General features: G+C 42.5%; 1 long non-coding RNA gene across 1 annotated transcript; it reads left to right on the top strand.

Moving 5' to 3' along the window:
- Positions 1 to 159: 159 nt before the first annotated feature.
- On the top strand, positions 160 to 24194 carry LOC132482320 (uncharacterized). The gene is made up of 3 exons (XR_009530894.1): positions 160 to 345; positions 17232 to 17330; positions 24076 to 24194. It is a non-coding gene; the product is annotated as an uncharacterized LOC132482320 (long non-coding RNA).
- The last annotated feature ends 221 nt before the right edge of the window (positions 24195 to 24415 follow it).

Genomic DNA, 24415 nt, shown 5'->3' on the forward strand with positions numbered 1-24415 from the left:
AGGCCCCGCCCTCTCCCTCCTCGGCCTATAAGTGCGAGGGTCCGTCCCTAGCCCCGCCCCTCCTGGCCAGAGCGGGCAGAGAGAAGCTTCCCCTGGGCCAGAGACTTAACGTACGTAGCGTGAGGCTCTCTGCTGTAGCTGCCTTAGGCTGCGGAGGCGTTGCTTTGGAAGAGTTCGTTTTAAAATTTCTATCTTTTAAATTGTATCCCGTCAGTTTAAATTATAGTAATGACTCAAGAAACATCTGTAGGTGTGCAGAAGTGTGGCCGACTCTGGAGATCTAAAAATGAACAAAACAAGGTCCCGGCTCCCCAGGTCTTCTTAACTGGGTGTGTGGATTTGAAGGTTTGTATTTTCACTTGCCTGTAACAGAAATTTAGCATTTTTTTTCCTTCAGGAAGGCAGGCAACAAATCCTAGTAGTGTTAGCTATATGTGGCACTGAGAGCCCTCACAGAGAAATAATGTCACATATGATTGTTATTTCTGTCTCAAAATACTATTCATCACTACTTTGAAATTAAAGTAAGTTTATCTTGTTTTTTAAAGTGTTAATAAGAAGCATATGTCTTTCTGTATCACCGTAGTGGGTCTGTGAAGTCTCTTTCCAGGAATCGCCCTCTGCCTAAGAGAACTGCTTCAAGCAAAATCAAATTCCCTGTCTGGGGACAGGCTGCAGCCTCTGAGTCGTCTCTGCAAGGGTACCTAAGCCCAGGCCCCTAGCCTCAAGCGGGACGACTCAGAAGGGCCATCCCAGCTTCAGAGCTGCTCCTAGGGTCAGCTGAGGCTTCCACTGTGACTGCGTCACAGTTCGAGTTCTCCCTTTGCCCTGTCTTTCTATCACTCTCTCGAAGCTGTTCATGAGAACATTTTTTTTTAGATGTTGGGGGTAGGAGTTTATTAATTAATTAATTTATTTCAGCTGTGTTGGGTCCTCGTTTCTGTGCAAGGGCTTTCTCTAGTTGTGGCGAGCGGGGGCCGCTCTTCATCGCGGTTCGCGGGCCTCTCACTATGGCGGCCTCTCTCGTTGCGGAGCACAGGCTCCAGACGCGCAGGCTCAGTTGTGGCTCACGGGCCTAGTTGCTCCGCGGCATGTGGGATCCTCCCAGACCAGGGCTCGAACCCGTGTCCCCTGCATTAGCAGGCAGATTCTCAACCACTGCGCCACCAGGGAAGCCCCATGAGAACATCTGTATACACAAATCTTGTGGAGTCTCAGCCTTTTTAATAAGTGTAATTGTTATTTAGGTTTGGTGAGGCTGACAGATTGGGAAACAGCTGCCATTAAAAAGGTAGTTTATTATACTCACAGATCCCAAGAAAGGAGGACACACCACACTGGGGGGGGCACACGTGGAGGCGCTGGGGTTGATCACGAGGCAGGGGGAGCGAAGCGGACTGTGGGCATGAACCTTTATTATGGTTTACATAAGAAGGGGTGGGCAAAGCAGGGCAAACAGGTTTAGAATTGGCTAATTTGAATAATTTCAGCAGCCCTGGAGCATAGGGGCTGTCCCCAGTTGTTTGGTACCTGGCCCTGGGGTGATTAGGGCAGGTGGATAATGGCCCCGAGTGTGAGATCCCAGAAAGGGAGGTGATTGGGGGGTGTGTGAGCTTAGATGCTGAAATCGGGGAACTGACCAGCCTCTAGCTAGGGCCTCAAAACTGGATCAAGACAGCATTAAAAAAAACTATATTACATTGGTGTATATTTCCTGGGGAACCTAGCCTTACCTGTTTTTTAAAATATGTTGATAACTATATTTCAACATACAGTAGACCCTTGAACAACACGGGCTTGAACTGCACATGTCCATTTATATGCAGGGTTGTCCCCCCCCCCCCCAGTAAATACTACAGTACTACACCATCTGGGATTGGTTGAACCGCGGTATGGAGGGTTGCCTGTGGACTTGAGCTTCTTCGAATTTGGGGATCCGTGGTGGGTTCTGGAGCCAGGCCCCCTCGGATACTGAGGAGCGACTGTAATTGGTTTCTTTTGTAATTTCTTGTATTTTATTTTATGCATGTAAAATATTATTCTGAGAAGATACAGACTTCAGATGCCAAAGGGTCACATGGCACCAAAAGGGCAAAAACCTTTGGTAATTGAAGAGACAGGCATGCAAACAAGTAACAATATTTACATCTCAATATATGTATGTGCAGACTATTCCTGGCCAGAATGGAAGAAGTGACTATTGTGAGGATGATGTGCAGGAAGTGGGTGGAAAGGAAAGTGTAAGTGACAAGAATGCTTTATAGAGAAGGAGCTGCTACCGTCGGGTGTTACAGGAAGAGTGGTAGGTGGGTGAGAAGGCTGGCAGGACACCTTCGACCCCAATTTCCACTCTCTGAATTGTTTCTTCTTGTTTGTCCCTCCACATTCCAGGTAACACGCTAACACAAACAGGCACACACAAACACATCCTTCCCCTCTGCCAATAGTTATAAACAATTTTGGATAAATCACGGTTTAGTATTTATGTTATTATGACTAAAAATCTTCGTAATGACCAATGATGAAATTTTTTCTTGTACAACTTTTCCACTAGAATTTAATACTTGCCTTGTTTTTCCCCTTTGTCTAGTTTTAAATGATTACCCATCAGCATTGTAAATCTCCTCTCAATGCATTCAAATATATCAACTACTCTATATGTTTCCTTTTTTGGTTTTTTTTTCCCTTGGGTCCTCACCCTTGAATAAACACCTCACCTCTGCCACTGCCCAGTTCTAGACTGTTTGGAAATGACTTCTGCCCATTGTCTTCCTGGGGCTTGCTGTCAGCCTTTGCCTATCCTGTGCTGGATCTCTGGTTCTTGGATACCGTGTATTCTTCTTTGCATTGTTTTGGGAGCACATCAGTATTTGAGGTCTGGAAAATCAAAAAATGGCTGTGTTTTACCCTCCCACTTGACTGCTAGCTTGGATATATAATTCTAGGTTTAGAGACATTTCTTTCAGAATTGTTAAGTGATTGCTTCATTGTCTTCTAGTTCCCACTGTTGGTGTTGAGAAATCAGATGTCATTTCTTTTTTTTCTTCCAGTGGCCTGAAAAGATGCACTTTGATATAGACCGCTTTGCTTTCACTGGCTTGGCACCTGAAGGGACCATTCATTCTGGATACTCATATCCTTCATGTTAGGGATATTATCTTATATTATTAATTTTCTTAATAACTTGCTCCCCTCCTCTTTCTTCATTCTCTCTTTTTTTTTTTTTTTTTTTTTGCGGTACGCGGGCCTCTCACTGTTGTGGCCTCTCCCATTGCGGAGCACAGGTTCTAGACGTGCAGGCTCAGCGGCCATGGCTCACGGGCCCAGCCGCTCCGCGGCACGCCGGATCTTCCCAGACTGGGGCATGAACCCGTGTCCCCCGCATCGGCAGGCGGACTCCCAACCACTGCGCCACCAGGGAAGCCCCATTCTCTCTTTTAAGTAACTTCTTTTACTCATATGTCAGATTCCCAGACTGGCAGTCTCATTTTCTCTCATTTTCTATCAGTTTTTCATTTTGTTTTATTTTTTAGGATATTTAAAAATTTTCCCATCCATTTTATTAGGTTTATTTCTGCTCATATATGAAATTTCCAAGACGTGTGTATTTATTTTTATGTATGTGTATGTGTGCATTTGTGTGTTTGTATATGTGTGTGAGTATGTGCGTGTGTATGTGTACATGCACATATACAAGGCAGTGTATACGGGTTTGCCAGTCCACGGTAATGTGATATGAACTGCTGCTGTCAGACCCAGGGTTTAGCAGAGAGGAAAAATTGAATCTCTTTTAGAGTTACAAACAGAATTTATGACTGGTCCTGGTAAAATTAGTCTCCTTTCCAAACCTGCAATTACTTATGTTTACAGTGTTGCTTTTGTTCTCAGAGCCCTCACAATTCCTCATCCCTTGCACAATTCTCCTTTCTCATAATTCCATTTCTCCTATAATTCCCCATCTCTTCCACAGTTCTCCTTTCTCTCTCACAATTCTCTGTTCTCTGATAATATTCTGACCTTTTCCACAATTCCCCCATTTCTTCCCCAATTCCCTCCCCCCAACAATTCTGGTTTTTTCCCACAGTTCCCTGTGTCTCCCACATTTCTGTGTTCTTTCCCAGAATTCCCCATGCCTTCCACAATTCTTTATTCTTTCCCTCAATTCCCTGTCTCACTCACAATTTTGTCTTTTCCCACAATTCTCTGCTCCCATAATTCCTTTCCCACAGTTTTTGTGGTGGAGGGGTTGTTTTAATTGTTTTCTTAATTGAGATATAGTTGATGTATGTTATATTAGTTTCAGGTGTACAACAGAATGATTTGATATATGTATATACTGGGAAATGATCACCACAATAAGTCTAGTTAAGATCCATGACACACTTAGTTACAAAATTTTGTCTTGTGATGAGAACTTTTAAGATCTACTCAATTAGTGACTTTCAAATATACAACACAGTACTATTAACTACAGTTGCCATGCTGTATATGATATGCTGAGGACTTATTTATTTTATAACTGGAAGTTCGTATCTTTTGACCACCTTCACCTATTTCACCCCACCCCCAACCCCCAGCCTCTGGCACCACTAATTTGTTCTCTGTGTCTGTGAGTTCATTTTTTTAAGATTCTACTATAAGTGAAATCACATGGTATTTGTCTTTCTCTGTCTGACTTATTTCACTTAGTATAGTGCTCTCAAGGTCTTTGCATGTTGTCACAAATGACAGGATTCCATTCTTTTTATGGCTGAATAATATTCCATTGTATACAAATACCACATCTTCTTTATCCATTCATCCATTGATAGGCAGTTAGTTTGCTTCCATGTCTTGGCTATTGTAAATAATGTTTTACTGAACGTGGGGGTGTGTATATCTTTTCAAGTTAGTGTTTTCATTTCCTTTGCATAAATAACCAGAAGTGTAATTGCTGGATCATGTGGTAGTTCTATTTTTACTTTTTGAGGAAACTTCATGCTTTTTTCTTTAGTGCCTACATCAGTCTACGTTTCCACCAACAGCGCACAAGAGTTTCCTTGTCTCTACACGCTCATCCTCATTTCTTGTTGTTTTGATAGTAGTCATTCTAACAGGTGTGAAGTGATATCTCATCTGGGTTTATTTGCATTTCCCTGATGATTAGAGATTTTGAGCACATTTTTATGTACCTGTTGGCTATCTATATATCTTCTTTGGAAAAATATCTACTCAGTTTCTCTTCCTATTTTTTAGTTGGATTGTTTGTTTTTTGCTATTGAGTTCTTCATATATTTTGGATATTAATGCCTTATCAGATATATGATTTACAAATATTTTCTCCCCTTCAGTAGGTTTCCTTTTCATTTTGTTGATAGTTTCCTTTGCTGTGCAGAAGCTTTTTAGTTTTATGTAGTCCTACTTGTTTATTTTTACTTTTGTTGCCAAATCCAAAAAATCATCTCCAAGACCAATGTCAAGGAGTTTACTGCCTTGTAAACTTGTAGGAGTTTTCTAATAGGAGTTTTATGGTTTCAGGTCTTACGTTTAAGTTTTTAATCCATTTTGAGTTAATATTTGTGTATAGTGTATAATAGTGGTCCAGTTCAATTCTTTTGCATGTGGCTGTGCAGTTTCCCAACACCATCTATTGAAGAGACTGTCCTTTCCCCATTGTGTGTTCTTGGCTCCTTTGCTGTAAATTATTTGGCCGTGTATGCATGGATTTATTTCTGGACTCTATTCCATTCCATTGATCTACGTGTCTGTTTTTATGCCAATACCATAGTGTTTTGATTATGGTAGCTTTGTAATATAGTTTGAAATCAGACTCTGTAGTGCCTCCAGCTTTATTCTTTTTTCCCAAGACTGCTTTGGCTATTTGGGGTCTTTTGTGGTTCCATACAAATTTTAGGACTGTTTGTTCTATTTCTGTGAAAAAATGCCATTGGATTTTTTTTCTGTTCTTTTTGGCCACACCACGTGGCATGCGGAACTTTCCCTACCAGGGATCGAACCTGTGCCCCCTGCAGTGGAAGCACGGAGTCTTAACCACTGGACCGCCAGGGAAGTCCGAAATGCCATTGGAATTTTGATAGGGATTGCATTGAATGTGTAGATTGCTTTGGGTTAGTATGATCATTTTAACAGTATTAATCCTTCCAATCCATGAGCACAGAATATCCTTCCATTTATTTGTGTTTTCTTTGATTTCTTTAATAAAAATCGTATATTGGGTTAGCCAAAAAGTTTGTTCAGTTTTTCTGTAACATCTTACAGTAAAATCCGAATGAACTTTTTGGCCAACCAGTTTTCAGTGTTCAGGTCTTTCAACTTCCTGGTGACTTTATTCCTAGGTGTTTTATTCTTTATGTTGCAGTTGTAAATGGGAATGTTTTCTTAATTTCTCTTGCTGCTAGTTCATTATTAGTTTATGGAAATGCAAGTGATTCCCACAATTCCCTGTCTCACACACAATTCTCTGTTCTTTCCCACAGTTTTGTGTCATTCCCACAATTCCACATGTATTCCACAATTCTGTTTTATCCCAGAGTTCTCCATCTCTCCCACAATTCCACATGTCTCCTATAATTCTCTATTCTCTCCCACAATTCCATGTCACTCACACAATTCCACATGTCTCCCATAATTCTCCTTCTTTCCCACAGGTTCTTGTCTCCCATAATTCTCTCTTTTTCCTACAGTTCTCTGTTCTTTCCCATTATTCCCTGTCACTCCCAGAATCCTCCTGTCCCCCACAATTCTCTGTTCTTTCCCAGAATTCCCACTGTCTCCAACAATTTTCTATTCTTTCCCATAATTCTCCACTCTCACAATTCTGTTTCCTAAATTTCCTGTCTTTGTCATAATTCTTTTTTTTTTTTTTTTTTTTTGTGGTACGCGGGCCTCTCACTGCTGTGGCCTCTCCCGTTGCGGAGCACAGGCTCCGGACGCGCAGGCCCAGCGGCCATGGCTCACGGGCCCAGCCGCTCCGCGGCATATGGGATCCTCCCAGACCGGGGCACGAACCCGCATCCCCTGCATCGGCAGGCGGACTCTCAACCACTGCGCCACCAGGGAGGCCCTCTCATAATTCTTTATTCTCTTTTGCAGCACCCCATTATCTCTCACAGTTCTTGCTCCTCCATCATACTCTGTTCACTCCCACAATTCTCTATATTCTCTCAGTTCTCTCTTTTCCACAATTCTCTGTCACTCCCACAATTCTCTATCTCTCCCAGAATTCCGCCTGTCTCCCACAGTTCCCTTTTTCTCCCACAGTTCTCTGTTATTTCCCACAATTCCCTGTCAGTCCCACAGTTCTATGTGCCTCCCATAATTGTCTGTTCTCTCCCACAATTCCCTGTCACTCCCACAGATCTATGTGCCTCCCATAATTCTCTGTTCTCTCCCACAATTCCCTGTCACTGCCACAGATCTATGTGCCTCCCATAATCCTCTGTTCTCTCCCACAATTCCGTGTCACTCCCACAGATCTATGTACGTCCCATAATTCTCTGTTCTCTCCCACAATTCCCTGTCACTCCCACAGTTCCATGTGTCTCCCACAATTTTCTATTCTCTTCCACAATTCCTTGTTTTTCCCACAATTCTCTATTCTATCCTACAATTCCCATCTCCCACAATTCTCAGGTTTCCCCCATAATTCCACAGGTCTCCCACAATCTTCTCTTCTCTTCCACAATTCCTTGTCATTCCCACAATTCCATGTGTCTCCCATAATTCTGTTTTCCTACAATTCTTTGTTCTTTCACAGAATTCCTCATCTCCCACAATTCTCTGTTCTCTCCCACAATTCTCCATTTCTTCCTCAATCCTCTTCTCTCTCACAATTCCCCTTGCCCCTCTCAATTCTGTTTCTCTCACAATTCTCTTGTGTACAATTCTTTCTTCTCCCATAATGCTCTCTTCTCCCATAATTTTTTGTTCTTGCTCACAATTGTCTATTTTTTTCCTCACAATTCTTTTTTCTCTCACAATGTCCCAGTGCCCACCCCCCAGTTTCCCTATCACTCCTACAATTCCTTGTCACTTCGACAATTCCCCTTTCATGCACAATTCTCTGTTCTTTCCAACAGTTCTCTAATTTTCTCCCACAATTTCCTGTTTTTCTCATAATTCCTAATCTATCCCACAATTCTCTGTTTTTTTTCCCCAGAGTTCCCCCTTTCTCTCACAAGCCTCTGCTTTTTCCCACAGTTCTCTAACTCTCCCACAATTGTCTCTTCTTTCCCACAACTACCCTTGTCTCCCACTATTCAACTCACCCACAGTTTTCTGTTCTTTCTAATAATTTCCTGTTTCTCTTCCAATTCTTTTTTCTCCCCAGTTCCCCATTTTCTCCCACAATTTTCCATTCTCACAATACTTGATCATCTTTCACAATTCTCTCTCTCACAGAATTCTCCCTTCTCTCCCATAATTCTTTTTTTTCTTCTTGTGTTAATTCCCATCTCTCCTGCCATTCTCTGTTCTCTGTCAAAATTTCTTAGATCCCTGGAGCCCACCTCCAGGGTTTGCCAGGCCCAGGCCCCGGGGTGGAGGAAGCACAGAAGGTTTGGCCCATGCAGGAGTGGCATGGCCAGAGTGTGGGGACAGAGTGGCCTGGGAATGAGGACATGGTACAGAAGGTAGGGTGTCAGCAGGAGAGCATGGGATATAGGTGTGGCCAAGAAGGAAAATGCGGGTGGCAGGACGAGTGTGACCCAGCTGAGCTCTGTATGGCCAGGCACAGAGGAGGGGCGTGGCCATGTGGGGAGGAGCGTGGCCATGGACATGCAAGAGTGTGGTGTAAGTGGCAGGGGAATGACTCTGTCAGGGCAGAAGTGGGAAAATTCATGGTTATGCTGGAGTGCAGGTGGCCTGGGAGGGCAGAGCTAAGGAGGAAAGACGGGGTCAGTTCCTTGTCTCTGAGACAATATTCTATTTCAGTACATGACAAAAATATTTTGTAATTGTGTATTTAAAATTATATTCATGCTACCTACCAATGGTTATTTGAAATCAGAAAATACATTTTTAAAGCTTTCTATCCCTTATGTTAGTGCTACTCAAAATGTGTCACCCAAGTGGGTCTAGTTCACACACTTATCAGTCTGCCATGAGGTGAGCAGCTTGGACCAGAGGGGAAGTAAGGCACTGCTTCCTTCATCAAGAGAATCTTGCCATGAGACATACATCATCTCAACTGAAGTTGTGCTTAGTGACAGCAGCTTTACATTTTGGTACTTGGACCTGAAGCTGCAGTCCCTGGGCTGGCATGTGAGTAGCTGGCACCGTCAGGCACTGAAGCAGTCAGTAGGCAGGCACTGGAAGGGCAGAAGAGTCAGTGAATCTGGAGCAATATCACTCATTCAGCAGTGCATGTGGCGCATCTGTGATGTGCCAGGTCTTAAGTGCTGAGAACACACAGGTGAACGCACTGCACAAAGCCCTTGCTCTTAGGGAATTTACCTTCTAAGTAAACAAATAGATCAAGCAACCAATGAACAATCCAGTACACAAACAAATAATTTCAAAGTGTGAGAAACACCCTGAAGGAAAAACAAGTAGTGTGAGAGAGATTGAAGGGTGATGCTGCTACTCAAAGCGTGGTCCCTGAAGCAACAGATTCGCATCTCCTGGGAGCTTGTTAGAAATAGGGAATTACAGCTTCAACACCATCCCCCCGGCACTGAGTCCAAGTCTGCATTGTAACAGGCTCCCCAGGAGATCCGTGTGCCCAGTGCAGATTGAGAGCTCTGGATACAAGCTCACGTGTGGTCGTCAGGAAGACTTCTCTAAGCGGGGGACGTCTTAGCTGAGACCTGACTCATGAGAAGGACCCAGTCGTGTAAAGATCAGAACAAAGAGTGGTCCAGACAGTGGGAACAGCAAAGGAGAGCTTCCTGTGATGGGAATGAACGGGGGAAGGCCAGCGGGGCCTGCCCGGAGTGAGTGAAGGCAGAACGTAGGAGAGGATGTGGGGACTGGAGCGCGCTGGGCTTTTTTGCGGGGGGGGGGGGTTGCATTTTCTTCTAAGTGAGATGTGAAGCCATAGGAGGGTTTTAAAGAGAAGAGTTGCTGACCTGACAACAGGGAGAATTTGCTTTTCTCAACTTCACTCTTCACCGCTCTCCAGTTACGCCTGGACACCTTCACTTGGCCCCCTGCCAGCACTGCCTTTGACCCTCACAGTCTTTGCTAAGGCCTGAATGCACGAAGGCAAGTTCCTAAGACACAGCCGGTGGGCATCCTTATAGCTCAGTGCTCCGCGGGGTCTGCGTGGGTTCACCAGGACTCGCCACGTCGGTACGCAGGGGGACCATGTCTCTATCGTGTCTCTCTCAAGGGCCAGGGCTGCGTCTCACTCTTGCAAATACAGTAAATGCCACTGCTCTTCCAAGGGATTTGTTGCCAGTAGAATTAAATTACTGGAGGTTATCATTCTGTTTAGTATTTTTAATACTATTGTAATAACTTCAGAGAATATATTATTGCAAGTTCCAAGCTTGTGTGTGTGTGTGTGTTATTTATTTTTTTGATGAGACCAGGGTCTCTTAACATAAACCTCTAAAACAATGAATTAATTTTAATTCACTGATGATAGATAACTACCTTTCATTGTGGGTCACTTTCAACTTATCTGAACCCTAGTTCCACATCTCCAGATGTACACAGGGCATGACTGTTTGAAGAAGTTTCTCTAATTTATAGCTGAACTTATTTAAGACTGAACACTCCTTGATGTGTGCCAAGTGGGCCTGGGAGGGCACTGACAGGCCTGCTGTGGGACCAGTTCAGAAAACTGAAGCTTGTCCTCTGGTGAATGCTGACAGGGAGATGCCCAGCCTTTTACTGTGTTTGGGAATCCATCATGTATGAGGTTTCATAGGAGGCGGGGGCTTGCTTCCCTGTGGAGCGGTGGTTCTCGGGGGGGGGGGGGATTTTGTTACTCCCATCCCATCCAGGAGGCATTTAGTAATGTCTGGAGCCATTTTGGGCTGTCACACTGGAAGTAGGGATTGCTATTGTCATCTAGTGGATCAAGGACAGGAATGCTGCTTACCATCCTGAAATGTACAGGACAGCTTTCACAACAAAGAATTATGCAGCCCAAATGTCAATAGTGCCAAGGTTGAGAGACCCTGTTCTAGGCAAACCGAAGGCCAGAAACTTGCTGTCCTTGATACCTGGCAGCTAGAGCATGGGTTCCTACCTCCTCAGCTTGGGCAGCATATAATATAGATATACATGGACATGTACGTGTGTGTGTAGTTACTAAGTAACTACAGTGGGACAATTTAACTTAATTCTCCTCCTTTTTACCCTATTTTTTTAATTAAAAATTTTTTATTGAAGTATAGTTGATTTACAGTGTTGTGTTAGTTTCAGGTGTACAGAAAAGTGATTCATCTATCTATGTATTCTTTTTCAGATTTTTTCCCTTATAGATTATTACAAGATATTGAGTATAGTTCCCTGTGCTGTACAGTAGGTCCTTGTTGGTTATCTATTTTCACCCCAGTTATTCTGAAGCTGAAATGGGGGGAAAAGCTAGTGTTTAATAGTAAAGTGTTGTTGTTATTATTATGTTATTGTAATTAACTTATTAGGCCAGTTGTTACCACAAGTGGGCCTTTATGGGTGAGCAGATTTGACATGATGGACTGAGAATGACAGGAGTACCACTGGTCACAACGGGTGACATACACGTTGCTCTGGAGAGAAGCTGTGCAGAGCAACGTGTTACCAGCCACCCAGGCAGGAAACATCAGGATAGTCTTGCCTAGAGGAGTGAGAGATTTCTTCCTTTCTCCCCTGTGGAAATAACTGGTAATGGATCTGGTTTGCTAACGATTACCAAAGTTAAAGAGAAATGGAGCAATAATAGGGTTATGTTAATGAAATTTCCTGCAGGTATTGGATTTGCCTTTCACTTTTTAAGCATAAACTATAGCCAAGGACCATCCAAAATAATTTTTCTTTTGAAGGGGAACAACAACATGGTAGGCTATGTCTGAAACTACCAACTTAACCGTGTAAAGAGAAAATTAAGATAAAGAAGGCAAGAGGAGAGGGAGTAAAAGAAATGGCTGCTGATTTTGAGAAATGTCTGGGTTTAGGGGCAAGATGAGTTCATTGTTGGAAACACTGCCGTTGTGATGAGAATGGTTATCAACAGTGAAATCCAAGAAGCAGTTCAGAGCACAGAACTGAAACTCAGGAAAGTGAGAGCTGGTTACAAATAAAGAAACGTAAGTCATCTGGTATGGTTGGATGGTAAAACCACAAGGAGGAATGGTGATAGCCTTCACGGCTTTTGTTCTTCTTTGCTATCATTCCATACTTACCAAAGAGTCTTCGGACTAGTTGGGTTTCCCTACTCAGAAGGGAATGCTTGAGTAGCTCACCTAAATATATTCCTGCCTCTTCGGCAGTTTTGTTTGTTATTGTAAGCATTGTGAATTAATAAATTGGAGAGAAGAAAATTAAAAATGGGAGGAAAATCAAGAAGGTAAGTTATGAGTGGCTGTAGGGGAAGGAGGGAGGAGGCTCTCTTAAGTGGTTTGGATTCACCCTAAAGTGGGATTGAAGAATTAAAGCCGCAAAAGACAAGTTGACAAACCATTCTCTACCACCACCACATCAGACACAGTTTTCCAAGAAATATGCTTTGGGGGATATTAAAATTCATACTTTTAACTCTTGAATCCTAGGAACAGATGTTTGTGATATTATTTTATTGCTTGGTCTCCTTATGCATTAAAAACCAAAGATATACAGGCTCTAAATACAGAGTTATTGGTACAAATATTTAAAAGATATAATCAGAGTGTAGCAAACGTTTGGATTTTTCTTCTCTCTCTCTCTCTCTCTCTCTCTCTCTCTCTCTCTCAGTCAGTCTGTCTCTCTCTCCAGCAATGGCAATATAAGGCTTTATAGCCGAAGAAATATACTGTGAATTATAAATCATGAAATAAATTGTTAACATAAATGCTAAAATGTTACTCTGCCCCCCTGCTCTGGGGGCTCTCTACTAATTTGCTCAAGCTCCTCTTCAGTTGCACTTTCCTTGATGTTACATCAGAAGCAGAGGCAGCCATGTAAGTAGGAAGCCTAATGCATGAGGTTATCTGAGGAGTGCTCTTTTGCCCCCAGTCAGGGTTCTCCAAAGAAACAGAACCAACAAGAGATCTAGCTAGCTAGCCACATATCAAGAAATTTATTTTAAGGAATTGGTTCACACAACTGTGAGCAGTGCCAAGTATTAAATTTGCAGGGCGGGCCGGCAGGCTGGAAACTCAGCAATAAGCTGACATTGCAGTCCTGAGTCTGAAATCTGTAGGGAAAACATTTCCTGAGCTTCTACCATGTGCTGGATATGGAGCCAGTCTCGGAGGCCATGGGATGGGTGGGACGTGTTCCCTCCTGCCTCACCAGTACTCTAGGTAGTGAGACAGACACATCTTCAGATAATTTCATTTATTTCGTAAGTTTATAAACTTACTGTGGGAGGATAAAGAAAATGTATTTAGCCATGGCCTTTACTCTGGAGGAGATGACCTCTGAACTGAGTTTTTAAAAAACCGTTTTAACTGTTTTTAAGTGTACAATTTTGTGGCATTAAGTACATTGACAATGTTGTACAAACATCACCATGAATTGCCCTTTAAAGGCTAACTGGGGGTTATTCCGGTGTGTCAGACACTGTTAGATGCAGTATAACACCTGTTCTCTCCCTGCCTACTTTTTTTTTTTTTACACAAATGGTAGCGTACTTCACGTAGAGTTTCCACCCTTGTTTTCTTCAGTTAAAATATCTTGGAGTTTTTCCATATTGATACATAAAGCATTTCAGTTTGTTTTTTTTTGTTTTTTTTTGTTTTTTTTTCGGTATGTGGGCCTCTCACTGTTGTGGCCTCCCCCGTTGCGGAGCACAGGCTCCGGACGCGCAGGCTCCGGACGCACAGGCTCAGCGGCCATGGCTCACGGGCCCAGCCGCTCCGCGGCATATGGGATCCTCCCAGACCGGGGCACGAACCCGTATCCCCTGCATCGGCAGGCGGACTCTCAACCACTTGCGCCACCAGGGAGGCCCCAGTTTGTTTTTATTTAACAATTGTACACTGTCCCATTGTATAGATTAATATAATTTATGTAACTGGTCTGTTAATAGTGAACAAAATTTAATTGCTTCTAATGCTTTCCCATTACGAACAATGCTGCAATGAATAATATTGTACTTACATTTTTTCTCACATGCGAGCAGATCTGTGGAATAAACACCTAGAATCAAAATGACTGGCTCAAGAGGAAGTTGCTTTTATCTTCGGTAGGCATTTCCAAATTACCCTCCGTAGGTGGTTGTACCAGTCCCTCTCAGAATGTATGAGAGAGCCCATTCCCTCACACCTTCATCAGTACATTGTATTGCTCTTTTTGTTACCGATTTTGTAGGAACTATTTACATAGTAAGGAAATTAACTCTTTTTCCAAAGTATGAGTGTTTTAGTCTGTTTCGGCTGCCATAACAGAATAACACAGACTGAGTGGCTTAAACAACAGAAATTAATTTTGTTCTCGAGGCTAGAGGTTCAAGATCAAGGTGCCATCAGTGTTGGTTTCTGGCTTCCTGGCTTGTAGACAGCTGCTTTCTTGGCCTCTTCTCTATGCATGTGGAGAGAGGGAGCTCTCTGGTATCTCTTCCTGAGAGGACACCAGTCCTATCAGATTAGGGCCACGCCCTTAAGACTTCATTTAACTTTCGTTACCTCCCTGAAGACCCTACCCCCAAATATAGTCATATTTGGGTTAGAACCTCAACATACAAATTTGGAGGGGGAGCACACAATTCGATCCATAACAATGACTTAGAAATATCTTCTCAGTCATTTTTCTTTTGTTTTTGTTTGTGGTGAATTTTGCTTTGAGTAATTGTTATGCACCTTAATTTCACAGTCATATGGTTTCTGGGTGTTGGGGTGTCGTTAAAATTACTTTCATTTAAGTCCTAAATGAATTCTTCTACGATTTTTCAAATTTATAAAAATTTTGCCTTTTTACTTTAAACCCTTGATATATTTGAAATTTATTTTGGTGTAAGGAATAAAGTACAGCTCTAATCTCCCCCTCTGTTTTTTTCAGTTACTCAGTTGTCTCAGGACTATTTTTTCAATAAACCATCCCCCCATATCCCCCTACACACATACAGAGATTTGAGATATCATCTCATTATTAAGACACGAAATTCCCATGTATACTCAGATCTATTTTTGGACTTTTTACTCCGAGCCATTATTATGTCCATGAACAACACACCAATACCACGTTAAAGTACTGGGACCACCTGGCAAGTCATTCTTCTCTCATTCTTCTTCTTTTTTCAGAATTTTTCTTGATACTTTTGCTTGTTTATATTTCTGAATGAAATTTGGAGTTGGCTGGTCAAGTTTTTTATTTTTGTATTTTTTTTTTAAATCTGGATGGTAATTTTACTGGGATTATGTTAAATTTATATATATAGGAAAACTAGAACTCTTTAGAAAAATGTGTCATCCTATACATGAATATGCAGTGCCCTCCCCAAATGTTCAAGTCTTCTTTTGTGTCCCTCAGTGCAATTTTAAAGTGTTTCTTAAAATCATTTTAAAGTGTTGAGTTTATTCCTTGGTATTTAAGCTTTGTTTTTGCAATGTAAGGGAAATCTTTTCCTTTTTTATATCTTCAAACTTATTATTGGTATATTTATGAAAGCTGTTGACTACATTCGACTTATGTTTTGCAATGTTTTTACTTCATGTGTTGTTGTTAGTCTTATTTTTTGTTTCTTTATCTTTGATTTTCCAGGGATTCTTTCATATAATCTCAACTAATAATAATTTTACCTCCTCATTTCTAACTCTAATGCCTGTAATTTCTTTTTTCTGCTAATTGCAAAAAAGTTAGGACTTTGCAGCAAAATATTAACTAATAGAAGTGGTTGTGGACATTCCTAATTTTTGTGGCAATGTGTCTAGTGTTATTTATCCATTAAGCATTGGGTTAACTTTTTAGATTGGCATATAGTTTTTTTTTAACATGTTCAAGAAATATCCATCTATCTCTTTTTATTCCGAGTTTTAACAAAATCAACAAATGCTTTGGTGAATGGGCTTCTGTAGAAGATGATAGAGGGGTTGATTTGTTCATCTGAGTCAATGTGAACTGAACCAGCACAGGTAGAAAGAGGAGTCCAGAGGCAGAGGTGACCACGGGAACATAGATTTCTGAGAAGCACCATATAACTTAGGGAAACGTGATCTTCTGAGGACGTGGAGATTCAAGTGAATCAGATCTTGAGCCCCAGGCCGTAGGAAGGCCAGGCCTAGCTGACAAAGGCTTACACTTTGCTTAAGGGTGAACCTATTAAATATTGTACAAAATGTGGTGAGTTGATAATAAAACATTCTGTGGTCTGAAAGTTATATGTGTGTGTCTGTGTATCTGTACAATTGCTTTTGATTTTCTAGTTTAGACCAATGCTCATACTTTACTGGGTGTACATATCCCTCAGGGATCCTGTTAAAATGCAGATTCTGATTTGCTTAGTCTGGATGGGGCATGAGAATCTGCTTTTGCATTTCTCACAAGCACCCAGGTGATGCCAGCGCTTCTGGTCGAAGGAGCACACTTTGGATGACAAGGCTTCCGAGTACCCTATGTGTTGTCCGTAGAAAGAAATACAGAGGTTGAGAGGAAGCATTTAGAAACTTTTGTAGCAGTTTAAGAGAGTAATTTTCTGTCTCATGAATCTGAGAATAAAGAAATTTGGTGTACATTTTGAACGTTTGCTTTTTATTTCATTCCATTAGTAATTTTTTGGTTTTTGTTTTTACGAAAATATCGGTGGGCAATTGATTAGAAATTAACAAAACAAAACAACCAGTCCTTCACTACGGATAGTTCCAGAAGCATTACTTTAAAGTACCTCCTCTTGAGGGAAAATGGATTATCTTTCTTCTCTCACGTGGAAGCAGGAGCATTTGTCTAAAGTTTTCAGTTACCCCAATTAATTCAGCTTTATAATTAGGGAATAGAAGAGATGAGTGTGACTATTCTACTATTTACAATCATAATATAATTAGCCCCTAGCTTTATCTGAATAATTTCAATAATAATTATCAATGAAAATAATATACTTGCTTTATTTTTTAAAGTGCCTTGGTAATTGCTCAGAGTGGCCTCATACTTGATTCCATTGCTTTTTGTAGGGTTGTAGCACTGAGCGCTGAGCCCCCTGAGGTGAGAAAGGATTGTGTGGCACTGATGCGGTTTGAGGGTCACCTACGAGGTGATATATTTATCCTCAGGTGAGTCTGCTATGGTGCTGGAAATTCTAGTACCAGAAAGTGACTGGTAGAATGAAAATGGGCTACTACTCCGTGGGAAACAGCATGAAATATATATTTTATTGTATCATGTGAACTAGAAACAATTGATTGCCTATTATACTAGTGGTTAAATACTTAAAAGAAATTTCCACTTCTGGGAACTTCCTTGGATTTTGTGTTGTTCTGTGTTCATATGCTTTGCTTTCTGCGAACACTTGACAATACAGATGAGAATTGTGTGGTGGGAAAAGGGCTAAATTTAAGAATGTTCTATCTGTTAATTTAAAGGTTTCCTGAAAATTGTGTGTGTGTGGGGGGCGGGTATTATTTTATTTTAACAGAGAACAGCTCAGTCTGACCCCAAAGTACCACAGGAAAACCCTGAAAACCATCACTGTGAACTATTAACTCCAATAGATTACATTTGTTTAAAGTCACATCACTGAAAACAAACTTCAGAAGTGTGCTGAGGACATTGATTAAGGACAAGTGAGCATTTAACTGGTGGGTGGAGTTAATTAGGGAGATAGCAGGTCCCTGTAAGAGAATTCTTCTCTCTGCCTCTCTTTCCTTTCTTTATTGTTCTCTCTTCTCCCTCTCTCTCCCCCTTCCTTCCGTCCTTCTCTCCCGCTACTGCTCCTTCTCTTCCTTTCAACAAATTATTGAGCACCTCCTATGTGCAGGATATTATGCTACACAGGAAAAAAGAGAGACAAGATAGACTTTGACACTAATAACGAGGCCCCCAGACCACCAGGATTTGGGATACTTGAGCAAAAGAGATTTGATGAAGTTTATCCTCCAAAGGTAAGGGGAGAGGGGAGGTCAGAGGAAGAGAATGTTCTGGCCAGAAAGGAGTCAAGATCTGAGTAAAGGAAGCTGAAGGACACACATTTCCACTTTGGGTTTAGGAGTGGCAGGAATGCTTGGGGTGTAGGAGGTTAGCACCAGGTCAGTATTATCTAAAGGGCTATAAGCCTGGCCTCCAATTTAAACGGAGTGTGGAGGCAGGGCCTAGCAGGTGGTGAACCAAAAGAATTTACTGGGATCTGAGAAATAAGCTGAAGGAATAACCCCATCGTGGGTAGGCAGGCAGGAACCTTCCCCTTTCTGAGTTGAAAATAAGCCTCTTCAGTCTGGACTTGCTTTCCTAAATTCCACTTCCTCCTTTTCTCAAAAATGAGGTGAAATAACACCAGCCGCAAAAAAGCACTGACAGTATATAACGTGAGGCTGTGATCTTATTACGTTTTAGAAGTGTCCCTTGGCTGTTTCATATGTATAGCTGCCCTCTCCCTGAAAATAGCTTGTGTTTTTGGAATCCCACATAGCCTGCATTTTGCTTTTCATAGAAAACATTCAATGGCTGTGGCTGAATGAGGTCTCATCCCTACCCCCATGCAGTCAAGGCCAACTAGGTCTCTGGCCCTCTTGATGCTGACCACTGAGTCTTTTCTGGATTTGGTGATTTGGTACTGGTTGTTTGCACCTTCTCTGAGAATGAAGCCTTAGATTAGAGACCATACTGAGAAAATCTTAAAAGTCTCTTTTGCTTTGAGAGTCATGAAAGCAGGTAGTACATCTCACCCATCTTCTCTCCTTGGTACCTCACACGACGTCTGGCACGTACCTCATGTACAGCCGGAGGGATGGAGGTGCCCACAGCGCGCTACCAGCAGGCTGCAAAATTATTGTTGCGGTGAAGAAACACCTTTTTCCCTTTTGTTTTCCACAGGATATCTTCCTAAACCTGTCTCAATGGATGGGTGGGAGGATGGACAAGGGGATGGGATGATAGGTGAGCGGACGGGTGGGGCATGAATTAAATGTTGCACATCAGTTCCTACTGACCATAGACACTCTTCAGTATCATTAAACTATCTCTGTCTGATGACTCAGGCCAACTCTGTCACCTATTTCTGAGTTTCACCTGGTTAAAGTGTGAAATCACAAACTTTCGTTCATTTGATTCTGCCACTTTGTGTATTAATCTGCTGCAGGTTTTGACAACCTAACAGTGATCATTTCCAGTTATTTGTGTGGGTTTGATGTTGGCTTTTACAAAGTTTTATATACATGGTTTATAAACCTTCATATTTTGTGGCTTCAAATGGTTTCTCACCTTCTCGGACAATGTTACAAAACATTTTATGGTGGAAAAGTTTACAAAGGGGTAGCATGAGTTTAAAAATTATAGTTAATGACAGTGATTTAATTGAACCAGAAAAATGGAAACCCTGATCTAGATCCTCTAAATGAAAAACAAAGACGCATTTGGGGTAATCACTTTAATATTGGACTCTACACCTATGATAGGTAGGAATTTTTTCCAAAGGGCATCCTGATTGGTGCGATCTGTCAGTTGCATGATTCTTGTCAATTGCATGAACCTACAACCCTGTGACCCAGACGTTATAAACTCAAAGTTACTAACACACCTCCACACACACATTTCATAATCTTCAGTGTGAGAATTTTTTAAAAAAAATTTTAGACAGCTTTGGAGGGAAGAATCATAACTAAATCTTTTTGAGTAACTAACAAAAAGACTTAGGAAATTGCCACTGGGGGGCGATGGAAGTTCAGAAACTGCCCTGCTAGTCCCTGAGGCAATAGAGCACTTCAGCTGGTTTATTTATTCAAAGCTGGAATTTGGACTAGCGAACCACCAAGCTCAGGGAAATTCCTGGATAAGGAACACAGTCCTGGGAAAAACCTACCAAAGATGGAATTAGCACCTTGGCGGACCGCCTTTAACACAAAGAGCTTTCCTTCCTTGTGCGTCTTAAAAACTGACTTTAGTTCCCATCAGTTAGAAACAGAGGAAGCCAAGTTAAACTGCAAAGAAATGAGACAACAAAGGAGGGTGCTTATTTATCATGACCTGCAAACACATGTAAGTGCGTAGTTTAAACGGCAATAAGGTATCTCCCAGCCACTGGGATCAGAGTTTTGGCTGGTGTGGGTGGGCCTCAGGCAGGAACTTTCCTGGGGGAGGAGGGAGGTCGTAGAGTTTATCTCAGGAAACTCTGAGTCATAGCTAACACTTCAGGTGACAAAGAATCTAGTGAGGCAGGGTTTAGATGGGTTTAGAAAGGTACCTTCTGGAAAACAAGGGAGAAAAACGTGTCTTCACTGAATGGGTAACTTTGCAGCCACTTGGTGGTGGGCTGTAGGTTTTATTTCTCCTTCCCAGTTACCTCTGTGGTGCTTGGGACCACTGGTCGGACTAGGATCCAAACCTGGCCCCAGACTTTGGCCATCCCACTCCATTCAGCGTTATCATTGTTGGGGGTCCACTGGTCTTACTTGGTTTTCTCTTCTTTCCCAAGATTGATACCGTCAATGTCAGCAGCGCAAGGATTTTTGTCCTGCTTCCACTCCAAGAAGGGCCAAAGGACAGGGAGAAGTAGAACTTAAGAAAGCAAGTCCAGAATGCACTTTTGTGCATAAGAGAAGGCATAAATATATCCAAGGGACTGTGTTGCACCCCATGTCCCTTAGGTTCTCCATTTCTAAAGCCCTCAAACCTAGCAGAGGGATGGCCTGGGAGTTCCAAGATTGCAGCCCAGATGAGGACCCATGGATCCCACTGCTCAGTGCCTGGTGCCCTCTGAAAGTTGCTGATGCATGTTTCTGAGGACACTCAGAAGTCTATCTGGAAGCATGTTATATCAGTGAGGACATTTGGGGTTTTGAGTGAGAAGCCCAACTTGAATTAGTCAAGCAGAAAAAGGAATATATTGGTTCACATCCCTAGGAAGTCCAGGGGTGGGGAAGGCTTCAGGAAGGGCTGGATCTGGGGGCTCTGCCTCCCTCTCTCAGCCCGGTGTCCATCTGTGTGACAGTCTCTCTCCCAATTTCTTTAATATCCTGAGTAATTAGCTCCTATCAGGTCACATACTTTCTTTCGGATCAGTGACTCTGTTGAGGGGTAGAACAGGGTAATATGATTCGCGGGGGCCCCAAGGGTTGTAACTGATAGCCCACCTAGGACCACATGAAATGGGAGAGAGGATGTTCCTCAGAGGAATTGATGCTGGACAGACTAAAGCAGCAGGAATGTACATGCAAATAATTTGTGTGGACAGGAAGATCAATAAGTCAAATAATAATGGGATCAGTTAGCCAACAGTAAAATTAATCCCAATTGTAGTTTTGCTTCCTTCAATTCTACCATAGGCCTAATGAAAAGGCTCTGGATTCTTGAGTAAGTAAGTTGGGGAATGTCTCTACTAATTCCAAGAGGATCTAGGAACTGTTTTCTATTGACAAATGCCTCTATCAAAAGGAACCTGAGTTGTAACCAGTACAATAAGGAAAGCACCATGAGTTCAATATCGGATGATGAAAAGAAAAGGGAACATACTGTCTAATAACGAAAAGGACCAACAACTGCATTTGGGATTAACAGTCCTGAAATTCTCCCTGGAAACCCCTTAAGGTCTCCATAATTATTGCAAGGCTCCCTTAATTCAAGTGATCTGCTTTCTATGTAAATCCTAATCATACAAAACATAAACTGAAACAAAATAAAGTTGCAAGAAACTGAGCGCCTAGAATAGCTTGCAGCGAACACTGATAGGGTGTGATCGGAGACAGCGGGGCATTTGGGCCTGAGTGACACAAAGAGTGCAAGGCTGAGAGGGTTGTCGGAAGCCATTGTGCTGAGGGCCGACATCCACCCACACTTGAAAGGTCTAAGAGGAAAGCCCTAGGCCCTGCGGTGGGGTGGCCTGGAACGGATACCCTTCTGAATGTTCCATTCCCGTGTTTGAGTTCTGCTCTCGAGCTCCGTCCCTGCGGGCTGTGAATCTGGAAGTCACTTCTGCTCCCAGTGGAGTGGCAAGAATACCAGCCTGCGGAGTCATCTTGTGGATGGGACCAACTATCATATACCGGCCTAACCCGGGAGTTGGCACACTTTTGCTGTAAAGGGAGGGAGAGTCAGTATTGGGGGCTTTGTGAGCCCTAGTCTCTGTCTGGAAACTTCTCGGCTCTGCAGCTGTGGGCAATATGTGGCTGAATGGGCGTAGCCACAGTTAGCTACCTCTAGCCTAATTGGTAGTTCTACCCTGTTTTCTAGGTGTTAGCTCCTCCTTTTATGGACTGAATTGGGTTCCACCTCCCCAACCCCCACACCTGCCAAATTCATATGTTGAAGCCCTAGCCTCAGGTGTGACTGCATTTGGGGGAAGGGTTTTTTAACGAGGTAATTAAAGTTAAGTGAGCTCATGTGAGAGGGCTGCTAATCCGATAGGACTGGTGTCCTTATAAGAGGAAGAAACGCGAGAACCTTCCCTCTCCACCCTGTGAGAACACAGCACGGCAGTCATCTGCACGCCAGGAAGAGAGCTTTTATCAGAAATCAACCCCGATGCCCCTTGGTTTGGGACTTGCAGCTTCCACAACTGTAAGAAAATCAATTTCTGTTGTTTAAGCCCTCCAGTCTGTGATGGTTTGTAAGGACGGCCCCAGTAAATTAAAACAATGATGCACACATTAACTGTATGAATCTTGTAGTCACTTTAAATTTCTTTCTTCTCTCCCTCTCTCCTTCCTTCTTCCCTCCCTCCCTCCCTTGCTTCCTTCCTTTCTTTTTAAAATGGGTTTTTTTTTTTTTGCGGTACGCGGGCCTCTCACTGCTGTGGCCTCTCCCGTTGCGGAGCACAGGCTCCGGACGCGCAGGCTCAGCGGCCATGGCTCTCGGGCCCAGCCGCTCCGCGGCATGTGGGATCCTCCCGGACCGGGGCACGAACCCATGTCCCCTGCATCGGCAGGCGGACTCCCAACCACTGCGCCACCAGGGAAGCCCTTAAAATTTTTTACATCACTCGAATGGAGGTAAAAACATCTGCCCTGCTTATCCAACAAAATTTTTCTGAAGCTTAAATTAAATCAAAAACATGAGGTACAAGCAAATATTAAAGTGTTTCTGTTTAAGCTCAATCATCTATATTTGCAGATGTAACCTAGCAACTCTGGACTCAAATGTTGAGGGCTTCCCCACCAAGCAAGGTTACTTGGTCAGTGGACTGGTGTTTGTGTTTATTTGCCTGCGTGCTTTTATTTTTTGAGAGGTAGGGGAGCTACAAGGAGGCTAGGAGAAGAAAACATAAAAGGATTCTGGTTCTAGTCCATGGTAGAGAGGTAAGGGAGGTTGGGCTCAGAACTGAGAACAACTGAATGAAGAAAATAATTACAGACTCTGAACAATGCCAGGGAGAAAACCAGCAGGGTCATGTGATAGAAGTTACAGGCCTGGGACTGGCTGTAGACGAAATAAACAGTCTTTATGGCCTCTTCGTCTTCCCTCTCATCTTTTCTTCACTCAACCCTCATCTCCAAGGCTTTCAAGCTCCTAGTTTCTCATGAAAATGTTGAATCAGGATGCTGTTCTTTTCTTCGGTATCATCCATAGTCTACAGTTCACGATAATAGTAGTGACTGTTGTTAACTGCGTACTTCTGACCTGGGCACTACTCTGCTAGGTATTTTTTGTAATAAACTTTTAAAATTAGAGTAGTTTGAAATCTACAGAAAAGTTGCAAAGCAATACAGAGAATTCCCATACACTGCACACTCCGTTTACCCTATGACTAACGTCTTACATGAGCATGGTGCATTTGCACAAGCAATAAACCAATTTTGATACATTAATATTAACTTTCCTTCTTGATTGGAATTTTGTTAGTTTTTACCTAATGTTCTTTTTCTATTCCAGGATCCCTTCCAGGAGGCCACATTACAGCGGATCATCCTGTCTCCTTGGGCTTCTCTTGGCTGTGACAGTTTCTCAGGCTTTCCTTGTTTTTCAAGACCTTGACAGTTTGGAGGAGGACTGGTCAGGTATGTTGTAAAATATCCCTCAAATGGGATCATTCTGATGTAATGCATTATTTTTTACTCTGATGGCTAAGCTTCAGTGTTGGTATAAATTATTTCGTCGTTACAGATGAAAATATTGAGGCACAGAGAGGTCAAGGAACTTCTCTAAGTCACACAGCTAGCAAATGACAGAAGCAGTGGTCAAACTCAAGGTTGACATGACCTCATGCCACACA

Source organism: Mesoplodon densirostris, chromosome X, assembly GCF_025265405.1.
Source record: "Mesoplodon densirostris isolate mMesDen1 chromosome X, mMesDen1 primary haplotype, whole genome shotgun sequence".
In the NCBI taxonomy this organism is placed as follows: Eukaryota; Metazoa; Chordata; class Mammalia; order Artiodactyla; family Ziphiidae; genus Mesoplodon; species Mesoplodon densirostris.